General features: G+C 63.4%; 1 protein-coding gene across 6 annotated transcripts in view; it reads right to left on the bottom strand.

The window, feature by feature from the left end:
- Window positions 1-2,502, bottom strand: part of BCOR (BCL6 corepressor) — a 61,623-nt gene extending 59,121 nt beyond the window's left edge. For all 6 annotated transcript variants that reach the window (XM_027885248.1, XM_027885503.1, XM_027885678.1 and 3 more), the window contains exon 1: window positions 2,440-2,502. The gene's annotated coding sequence lies outside the window, so the exon portion shown is untranslated. The remainder of the gene's footprint in view (window positions 1-2,439) is intronic.
- Window positions 2,503-10,397: the final 7,895 nt, after the last annotated feature.

Raw genomic sequence — 10,397 nt, 5'->3', positions numbered from 1 at the left:
AAAAAAAAAACAACAACAAAAAAAAACCACCCAGCGGCTCCGACAGCAGAACCGAAAGGAAATGAATCGGTGTGTCGCAAGGGCGACAGCACCGGGCTCCAGACAGACAGGCAAGCACCAGCGTCTCGGGGACGAAAGTCGGCGAGAGAGGCGGCCGGAGGAAGGGGAACGCCAGGCTCGGTTGGGCAGCGGCCCGCACGGAACTGCGGGAGGAGCGGCGACTCGGGAGCGGCAGAGCCACCGGCGGGGGTTGCGGACGCTACCCGGGGGACCGAGAGCCAGCACCGCCCGCCCGCTCTCGCCCCCAGCTTTGTTCCCAAGCAGCTCTGGCGGGGCATTGCTCTTCCCGGCCGCCCCCCGCAGTAGGGCCACGGGGAGGGGGCGGGAAAAAAAAAGTTAATAGAAACCTTTGGAAAATCCAGGCTTGGCTACGTGGTGCGGATGGGGCCCCCCCCCCCCCCCCCCCCCCCCCTTTTTAATACAAACACGAATACAAAAGCTGCGGGCTCCAAAGAACAGATGAAAGCAATGAACGGAGTTTCTGGAAAAGATTCATTAGTGGGAATTAATGCCGCGAGGAGCTCCGAGGCGATACCATTAAAGCCAGTCCCCACACTTTGTCAGTTTTGCACCGTTCACTATGGTCGGGGCTTTTTTTTTTTTTTGGGGGGGGGGACAGATGGGGGAGGTGCTTTTCGCCTCCCCCTCGCCCCCTCTGCGATCACCAAACCCGGGATCCGACAGACATCGCGGAAACGAGAGAGGGAGAGGAAGGAAAAAAACAAAAAAAACCAACAAAAAAACAATCAACCGCCCAACACACACACACACACACATACACATCGAGAAAGAAAGAGGAACGTGAACGCTCCGCAGACCTCGCCCCCGGACTCGCTCCGCGAACATCAAATGCATGCCTCATATGCTGCGCAGAGCCGCCCCACTTGGCCTCGGCTTCACAAAGCAGCCTCCGCTCCCACCCCGCCTGCCGTCCCCCTCCGACCGGCCCTTTGATGGCAAGCCCCGAGCCTCCCTCCGGCTCGCTCTCCCAACTCCAAACTACATTTTCGGGCTGACTAAACTTCCGTGTCACGCCGGACCTCACGCCAGCACAGCTCCGCGCACGGGAAAACCCCGGGCAGCCCTGCCCCACGTGCGCCGCGGCGCCCGCCCCGCCGGGGCGGAGGGACAGGGGGGAGCAGCGCCCCGGGCTCTCCCGGCGAGGGGAAGGGCAGCCAGCACCGGGTTCTCCCCGCCGCTCACCTGCCCGGCGCTGCAGAACCGCGCTCTGCTCCCGGCGGGGAGCGCGGAGCCCGGCCCGCCCGGCGCGGGGGCTGTCCCCGCTCCGCGAGTCGGCAGCGCCGCTCCTCGCTCGCCCCGTCCCGCGGGAACCCCCGCAACGCCGCTTGCTCCGGCGCCTTCCCAATCGCAAAAGTGCGAGACGACGAGAACACTGCCACCACTCCCCAAACGGGCGCACCGGAGCAAACAACTCGACCGGGGCGCTTCCCCCTCCGCCTCCGCTGCCCCATACAGGCATCTTAACAAGCAACTGCCTTCAAACTTCCCCTGCGCCGCCGCAGCCCCGGAGGCGCACCGGCAGACCCCTCTGGCCCCGCCGCTCCCGCCTGAGCCCCGCTGCCCCGCGCCGTAACTTTCTGCGGCGCCGCCGCCGCTGCCGTTCTGCCTTCCCTTTCCCGCGGCGGGTCGGGGCAGCCCTGCGACCGCCCCGTCACCGCGGGACTCGGCGGCGGCGGCGGCTCTTCCGCACGGGAGCTGTTCGCGGAGCGTAACACAGACCTTTCTTCCGCGCCGCGGGGCTGTGGCGTACGCGGTCCGCGCCGCGGGTCCCCACACCGTCGCCTGGCCCTGCTGCTCTCTCCTTGGAAGGGCAGCACCGTCGGGGGTGGGAGGAAGAGGCGAGAAAAGTTTCACGATCCCACTCGCCCTCTCTTGTGGGTGCGTGTTCCGCGGCTTGCCCCGGCGCGGGCGGGTCGGGGAAGGGGTGAGAAAAGAGGAGGGAGCTGCGGGGCGCGGGAGCGCGACCGCCCTCTGCGCCGACGGGGCAGGTGCCCACAGGAGGGGCTTTGCTCCTCGGCTCGGCTGGGCTCAGCAGCGGGAGTGGGAGCGGCAGCCCGCGATGCTCATTCCGGCTGCCGGCTCTGGTTTGGCAGCGCCATGTTGCTGGCTTGCTCCGGGCGAAGTTCCTGCGCTGGCGAGCGCGGCGCTCCCCACATCTCGCCCGCGCCGCCGTCTCCCGTGCCCTGGCCGCCGCGGCTTTGTGTGTGTGTGGCTGGGGATTTAATTTTCCTCCTCCTCCTCTTCTCCTCCTCTCTCTCTCTTTTTTTTTTCCTCTCCCCCCCCCCCCCCCCCCCCCCCTTTTTTTTTTCCCCCCCCCCCCCCCCCCTTTAGTCCGCCGGGAAAGCCGCTCTTCCTCACCTTGCCGCTGGGAGACCGGGCTCCGTCTGCTGCACGCTGCGCTCCCCTCGCATCCCCCCTCCCTCTCTTCCTCCTCCTCCTCCTCCTCCTCCTCCTCCTCCTCCTCCAGCCACCGCCTCCCCTCCCTTCCCCTCCCCCCGGGCAGGCGCTGCACCGAGGGAGCCGCCGCCAGCAGCAGCGGCAGCAGCAGCGCCGCCACCGCTTTTTCCCTCAGCAAGTTTCCCCCTCCCCTGGCTGCGTTTCCCTGCCCAGGCAGGGATCGCCCGGCGGATCGCCCGGCCGCTCGCCCGCTTCTCCCCCCCCCCCTTGCCCTGACTAATTGATTTGCCCCCCCTCGCCGCGCCGCCAGCCCCTCGCCTCGCCCGCTCCCCCCGGCTGGCACAGGTCGCTGCCAAGCTGCGGCGCCCCGGGGAGGACTCCGCGCTCCCGCGCTCCCCGGCCGGCAGGAGGGGAAAGCCGCCCCCACGCCCCGCCGATACTCCCCTCTCTCGCTACCCAGAAGGCCAGTGGAGAACCGCAATTACCATAAAGCTCCGCTCACTCCGCTCCGCCAAGCTGTCAAAACCCCGGCGGCGGCGGCGCTGCCAGATATCGCTGCGAGCCTCCGCGGCGGGTTGCGCCGCGCTGCCACCCCCCGCCACCCTGCTCGCCCCCGGGCCCTCCGCCAGGCGCCCCCGGCCCTCCCGCCCCGCTCCCCCCCGCGCTCTCCGCAGCACCGCGGTGCCCGGAATCTCCTCCGGCGGTGCAGCCCGTGCCCCTCAACCACACACGCCGGCTCCGGGTTCCCCCCGTCGCGCAAAGGCATCCCCGCTCCCTCAGGACCTGCCAAGGGATCGCAGCCGTCGTAACCCCCCGCACGGGCTCACACTAACGCACAGACCCTTTCGTCCGCAGCCTCCCACACCCGTGGAGGGCTGTGTGTGTCGCCCCCCGACCTCGGGACCCCTCTCTGGTGCCACCCGCCTCCCCCAGCATCGCGTGGTCCGCGGCTCGGCCGCGCTGATTTTCGCGCTTCCCCCCGGTCCGCGTTTCCGAGCTCTGAATCGGGATGGAAAAAAAGCCACTCGTTTGTCAACGTCTGCATTGCGGGGGGCGGGGGGGCCGAGGGGGACCTTATTAAAGCGCGTTTTCGCCTGATCCGGCTTTGGCAGCCCTTATAACGCGCTTTTTGCCGGGTGTGAGCGGTGTAGCAACCCGGGGTGGGGTGACGACTGAAGCGCCGTTTCCCTCGCTGGCATTTCTACGACTGCTTTAAGATTCCTGCCCGGAACGTGGAGCCCTTTAATCTCCGGGTTGGTAGTTATCGGCTGCATCTATTTACTTTGGCAAGGCAACTTTTGGCTCGGCGAGCTCGACTCGTAAATTTTACGTTCATAACGCCCATTCCCCGCCGATACTCCCAGGTATGGTCCCGCAGAGCCAGCGGCGCGGAGGCTCTCGGGGCGGCCCCGGCCTCAGGGCCAGGCGGGCTCTCGGTCCCACTGCTCCCCCGCACCTCTCGGCGCCTTCCCGGGGAAGCGGGAGTTCTGCCACCTCAGCGCCGCCGGCGCCGCATCGAGCCCTTCTCGCCGCCGCTCGGTGTGGGAGCGACTGCCAGCCAAACGCCAGGCGATTAACGCGGATAGTTCGCCCCGGGGGGGATTTTTAATCGCCTCGTTCAGGATCCTGCGCGAAAAGGCTGCGGTGACGCTACGAGCTGCAAAAGATTCCCTCGCCGAAAGCATCGGAGCAGCGAGAAGGACGATAAGAATGCAGCGCCAGAGCAGGACGGCCGGAGCCGCCTGCCTGCTCTCCGCCGCTGCTGCTTATCTCTGAAGATGGAAAAGTAACAGCTCTTCAAGGTTCTCCCTATAAAGCTTCCCCCCTCCCAAATAGAAAAGTTTTTAATCGAGAATCTACGCCACGTCTGGAAAAAAAAAACAAACGTGGTGGTCGCCCGGTCCTCAGGAAGGGGACACAAAGTGCAAGCACACACCCCCCCACACACACACACACACACACATCCACTCGGGTCACGGCCAGAGGGTTGGCATTTCATTAAACTGCCATCACAGGCTTCGGAGTTTCGCTACATCTCTTTTAAAAAACTCTTCCATCTTAAAGCAGAAGTGAAATATCCACCATCTGAAACTCGAAACTCCAGCGGCACCGCTCAGCTTCCTCAGAGGGGAACCTGGGGAGCCGCCGGGTACGGCGACCAGGCTGCGGTCCCACCGTGCTGACCAACGGGGAACACGGCCCCGGGCAGCGGCCGGGTTTGGTCCTGGCGCGCCGGGCCACGCATCTGAAAAGGCTCCCACATGTTTTTTTAATCTCCGATAACAAGCAGGAGGACACCTGGCCTATTACGCTGTAAAGCTATTTTTTATAAAGATGTTTTAGGGCTAGACATTAAAAGTTATTAGACTGAACACACGTGAGTTACAGGCACACAGCTGGAGGGGAGGCCTCTGTTGGATTTTTTTTTCCCTTTTCCTAGGAAAACCTCATTAAAATTGCTTCTTTCGATAGGAAAACAGAACTAGCGCGTTTCCTGGCGAGGTGGCCGCCGCCGCGGCTTCCCGGCTGCATTGATCTGGGCTTTGTCTCTCCCCGCAGGTCTGGATCCGCGGTGCCAGCGGCCCGCACTTGCATCACAAAAGTTGCCCGCTTCCCTTCCCCCGGGCTGCGAACTCCGGATCACATGTGTGTGCCTACAGAGTGGGGCTGGGTGCTTGGGGCTGGAATGGTTGGGTTTTTTGTTTTTTTTTTTTGTTTTTTTTTTTTTTTTTTTTTTTTTTTTTTTTTTTTTTTTTTTTTTTGTTTTACACTAATGACTTAAAGTTATCTCGGGGTAAACTTGCTCCGCTTTTATTTTTAACCGTAAACTTTCTTTCTTTGTGAACGCAGTTTCCTTCGTGGCGGGGAGAAACAGACCCATGCTTGTTTGCCTCTGTCCCTTTTTTGTTCCCCGGGTCGCCGAGCTTTGCAGCGGCAGGCTGGCGGCTCCCGGGGAAGACATTGGGGCTTCAGTTCGCTCCCGCGGCCTGCCCCGGCCCGGCTGCGCGAGTCCGGCGGGCACCGCCGAGCTAACCCCGGAAAATTCAGAGCATGCTCTTGCCTTGCAGATTACCGGGCGGCCTCCCCTCCTCCCACACGCCCCGGAGGGAGCTGACCCTCGGGTCAGGCCGCTGCACACTGCTCTCTCCCCGGGAGCGGAGGGGGGGGCTCCGCGCTGCCGCTGCGGCCGCCGAGGAGCCGGACGAAGGATGCGCTCGCAAAAACGGCTGCTCCGATAATGCTAAGTACTTAACCTCCTCGTAAAGACAAATCCATTGTTAATGGCAGAATGGGCTTCTCGCAGGAGGCTTCCAAGTGGGATGGCTTTATGCCGGCTCTCATTTACCTCCAGCGCCGCCTCTAATTGGAAGCTTCCCCACGCTCCCCGCGTCCCAGGCCCGAGCACCTCAGAAAGTTGGGGGTTAAAGCATATGAGCGGCGAGGCCTGGCCCCCTCCACGCCCCGCTCCCGTGACCACCAAACGGCAATCGGAGCACGCAGGTCCTCCGGTCACGGGAACTGAGACAGAGGGGAGATGGGTCCTGCGAAGTTAAAATGAATTAATGGAAGCAAGGTGTTCAGACACCCTGGTGATGAGTGCTAGGAAAAGCCTATAAATAACAGACCACTGTCCTAAGCTCTGAATTGCCCTGCTTGAGAGTGTCTTATATCAGACCTTTATCACTGGTTATTGTAAGGCTGTTTTTAATGGAAGTGTAGAAATTTCAATAACAAAACAAGACAAGCCTCAATTGGCGTTATACAGGGTCTGCAGGGCTTTCAGACCTGACACGGCGTCAGCATATTGTTACATCGCCATGCAAACTCCCCGTGCAATCAAGGGATTTTGCATTGCAGAAGTACTATAATTTCACTTCGTAGTTCAGGGCTACTCCGTTGACAGGAGATCCATAATTTTCCCTCCGTCTCCCCAGAAGAGCCCGAGACGCGATCGGTTCACGGACTAAGCGCCACTATCTTTTTTTTTTTTTTTTTTTACGAAGGCAAATTGACAAATCGTTCCTGTTGTTTGCTTCACTCCGCACCCCTTCCCCGCTCCACGAAACAGCGGAGATGCCCGCGGACGCCGGGGCCCAGTCGGCCGTCCGGAGCGGACAGCCCGGGAGGGACAGGCGAACAAACACACGCAATATCGGCCTGCCCCCAGCCGGGGAGATCGGCCTGCCGCCAGCTGCTGGGGAAGCGCTGGCTGGGCCCGGGCATAGCTCGGTGCGAGGAGCGCAGCGCCGAGGCCACCGGGCCCCGGTCTGGGGAACAGGGGAGGCAGCCCCGCTGCAGGAGGAGGGCAAGCTGGCTGCGAGCTGCCCCCTCCACCTCTCCCCCTTGCATACCACGGCCATTTTGTCTGCTTGCGGCGTGCCCGCGTGTGTGTGTGTCCCCCGCCCTGTCCCCTCGGGCTGCTGCGGGCGCTGTCCCGGGCGCGGGGAAAGGGCCGTGCGGGCGATGGGGCCGGCGGGGGCGGGCGGAGGTGAAAGGCGGGCGGGCGGCCAGCGGCCCTGGCCGCTCCTGCGAGCGGAGAGATGCAGCCGCTAGGCAAGGCCCTGCAGGGGAGGGGGCGTGCGCCGCACAAGTCTGGAGCGGAGTAAAAATAGCGCCGGCGAGGTTGTCGCTCTCCTCGCCTCCCCCGAGCCCGGCGGGGGGCAGCGGGAGGCGCGGTGGGGCTCGGCGGGAGGGCGGCGGTGGAGGGTGCAGGGGGAGAACAGGAGCCAGAGGCAGACAAAACCCCCGGCCCGGCCGGAGAGCGACGCGGGCGAGGTTGAGCCTTCGCCTTGGAAGGCGATGTGCAGGAGTGAGAGGCTACAACCCCTTTTCCCAGTGGGGTTCCTCAGCCCCGGAGGGGCGCGAGTTGCGGCCCGTCCACATCCCTCGGCGGCCTGGGGAGGAGTGGCAGCGAGCAGCAGCTCGGTAGAGACTCGGAAGCCACCATGCTCCCGAGTTTAAATATAATACGGCGGCCGGGGGAACCGCCATGGTTTGAAGGTGTGTTTGTGCAGACTACAGCTTGTATGTTAATAATTGGATACAGTCGATGAATCACCTCCGTCCTCCTTCTGGTTTTGTTTTTGTGTTGTGTTTTGTTTCGAAGGGGGTGGGGAGAGAGAGAAAGCGAGGAGACGATGCCGTGGCTCGGCGCTGAATACCAATTCCGCGCCCGGGTTCATAAACACTGGGGTTATTCACTCTGCCCCAGAGGTGACAGCGGAGGCCTCCGCCGCCCTCCGCGCCCGCACCCTGCGGCGCGGCCCCCGGGTTCGCCAGCGTGCCGAGCGGGATCTGCGCCCCGGCTGGAAGCCCGGCAGCGGCGGGTGGCTCGCCGGGGTGCATACATATGAAATGAGAGCCTGCAACATCAAAGCAGAAGCAGAGCGGGGGCAGGGAGGGGCTCTCAGTGTGTACACATGTGTACCTTTCCAGAAAAAAGCCCCTAATTTTTCAAATCGGAGCCCCCCCCCCCCCCGCCCCTTCACTCGCATGGCAGACACGCGGAGAGATTCTTTAGTCCTGTACTTAACACTTCACAGTGTTTTTAGCAATTAAGGCGAGAGGGGGTGGGTATAAAGATAAGCCACTTTTTCGCCCTGCAAGTGTGAAAGATAAGATAACAGTAAGCTGGGGCAAAACGTCTGCTTACAACCTCCCCCCAGCGATTCTGATCGGTCACCTCTTATCGCAGAAAATGTTCATTTCGAAAGCAGCTTCAAAAAAACCAAGGGAAAATAAAACTATTTTCCGTTCAGAAGTGCCATTTAAAACCCCGTCCTCACTTCATCTCCGTACGACGTCGTTCACCCCCCCCCCCGCCACCACAGTACCCAAACAAGGGCAGCAGCCGCTTCACAGCGCTCCTCTCGGAAGCCAAATCACGCAAGTAATCAGAGGACCGAAACCTGACAGGCGCCGAGATTAGCAGCTCCCCGCCGCTCCCCGGCCGTGCCCGCTCGCCGTCCCCATGGCAGGCGGGGGACGCGGCCTCTCGCTGCCCGTGGAGCGGGCAAGGAGCTGCGCTAAGGGAGAGCCCTGAGCCGGCCCCACACGAGGCGGCGGGTGAGGCAAAGCGAGAGCCAGGCTGCCTTTTCCAGTTCGTTTAGCTGCAGCACCCCCGACGGCAACGCTCCCCACCCCCCTGGCCTGTCCCCAAGATCTGCTGTGGGCGGCCACGCTCGGTATTGAGTGGGTTCTGCTCTTGAGCCTCTCTGCCACTTCCTACCCCTCGGCCGCCCCTGCCCCCCACTGCCCGGCAGGCGCGGGCGGAGGCTGGGTACGGGCACGGCGCCCGGAGCACACGGCGGCGGCCCTGCCCTCCGCGGCACCGGGCACGGCCCCGCCGCGCCCTCCCCGGGGCCCGCGGGCAGGATGCGGACGCCGTCCTTCCTGGCTCGGCGCGTCCGCGCCTGCCACGGCCACGGCCGGGGCTACATGCTTCTTCCCCGTCCCCAGGGGCCTCTCCCCGGGCCAGAAGTTTCCCCCTCTCGTCCTTGAGCCGTCGCCACCTGCGATAAAACCGAAATGTCGAGTAGAAAGACTTTCTGACACCACCCCGAAGGCAAGGCGCGGCAGCGCCGTGTCCTCGCTGCCACGGGAAATCTCCACACAGGCCTCCACGCGAGGCAGCGGAATGCGTGTGGTGTGGGTGTGTATGTGTCCCCTATTCCCCCCGCAAAGACACATCGAGGGCACGGCACGGGAGACGTCATAGCAGCGACCCCGCGTTGCCCCGACGTGCTCAGGGCCAGAGCGGAGCTGGGGTGGCTCAGCGGGGAGCTGAGACGGTGGGAGGGCTTCCCCTGGCTTGCCACATCCCCGATCTCTTCCCGCCGCCCTTCTCAGAAACCCGTCGGTGCCGTGCTCTCGAAGTGAGTGGGTCAGCAGCTGACGACAAGGGGAAAAAAGAAGACAGCGAGCGAGAGAAAAAAAAAAAAAAAACAAACTCCCTCCCAAACCCTAGCCTGGCGCGATTAGTCATCCCCAGAGTTCCCCTAAGTCAGAGAAACTTGGCGAAGTCCCAAGGCCGAGCCGTTAACACGGTCTGAGGCTCCCTGGGCACCTTCCGCCGCGGAGCTGGGGCCGAGGGGGCCGGGGCCGAGGGGGCCGGAGGCCAGGATCAGCGGGGAGTGCGCGTCCCCATCCCCGGCGCTGTTCGCGCTCGAATTATTGTGGAGCGTTTTATCTTCACAGTCACATCGGCAGCTAACGAAGCTCGGCGGCTGCAGCCCACACGACTTTGGTTCTCTGCATTTATCCTTCAATAAAAGCCGATTCCTTTATTAGAAACAGGAGACGTGTCTCCTACCGCCCCTATCAAATCCCAACTGGCAAGGCGCAGCCGACACCTCCCCCTCAGCCTCCCCTGCCCGAGAGGGGCAGGCGGCACCACCCCACGGCCTACGTCCCCCCTCCCGCCGGACCCCCCACTGCGAGCATCCCGCGCTCCCCCTCTCCAGCCCCCCCCACGAACAGGGGCAGCCCGCGTCCCCTTCCACTGGGGCGGCCGACGCCCCCTCCCCGTGATCCCTCCCGGTCAGGAGCAACCGAGGCCAGCCGGCCCCTCCCGCCCGAAACAGCCCGCGCCGGCACGGGCAGCCGCCACCCCTCCCCTGCCAAATCAATCGCCCTCACCAGGCGCACCCACACGACTTTCGTTCCCCTGCATTTATCGTTCAATAAAAGTCGTTTCCTTTATTAGAAACAGAGTAGACGCTTCTCCCACCGCCCTCACCTCATGCCCCCTCCGCGGGAGCAGCCGGCGGCCCCCCCTTCCACGTCGCCCCCCGCCGAGCGCGGACCGCCCCACCACCCCCCCCCGCTCCCACCACCGCCGCCCCCTAAAAATAACAATAACAGTAATAATAATAATAATAACAGCCGCCGTCCCCAGCAGTCGCGGCGGTGAGCACCCC

This window comes from Empidonax traillii, unplaced genomic scaffold, assembly GCF_003031625.1.
Source record: "Empidonax traillii isolate 1590-97213 ecotype Southwest subspecies unplaced genomic scaffold, ASM303162v1 scaffold1:size7828297, whole genome shotgun sequence".
Classification (NCBI taxonomy): domain Eukaryota; kingdom Metazoa; phylum Chordata; class Aves; order Passeriformes; family Tyrannidae; genus Empidonax; species Empidonax traillii.
The sequence above is the reverse complement of the archived record's forward strand: the minus strand, read 5'-3'. Positions and strand labels throughout refer to the sequence as shown.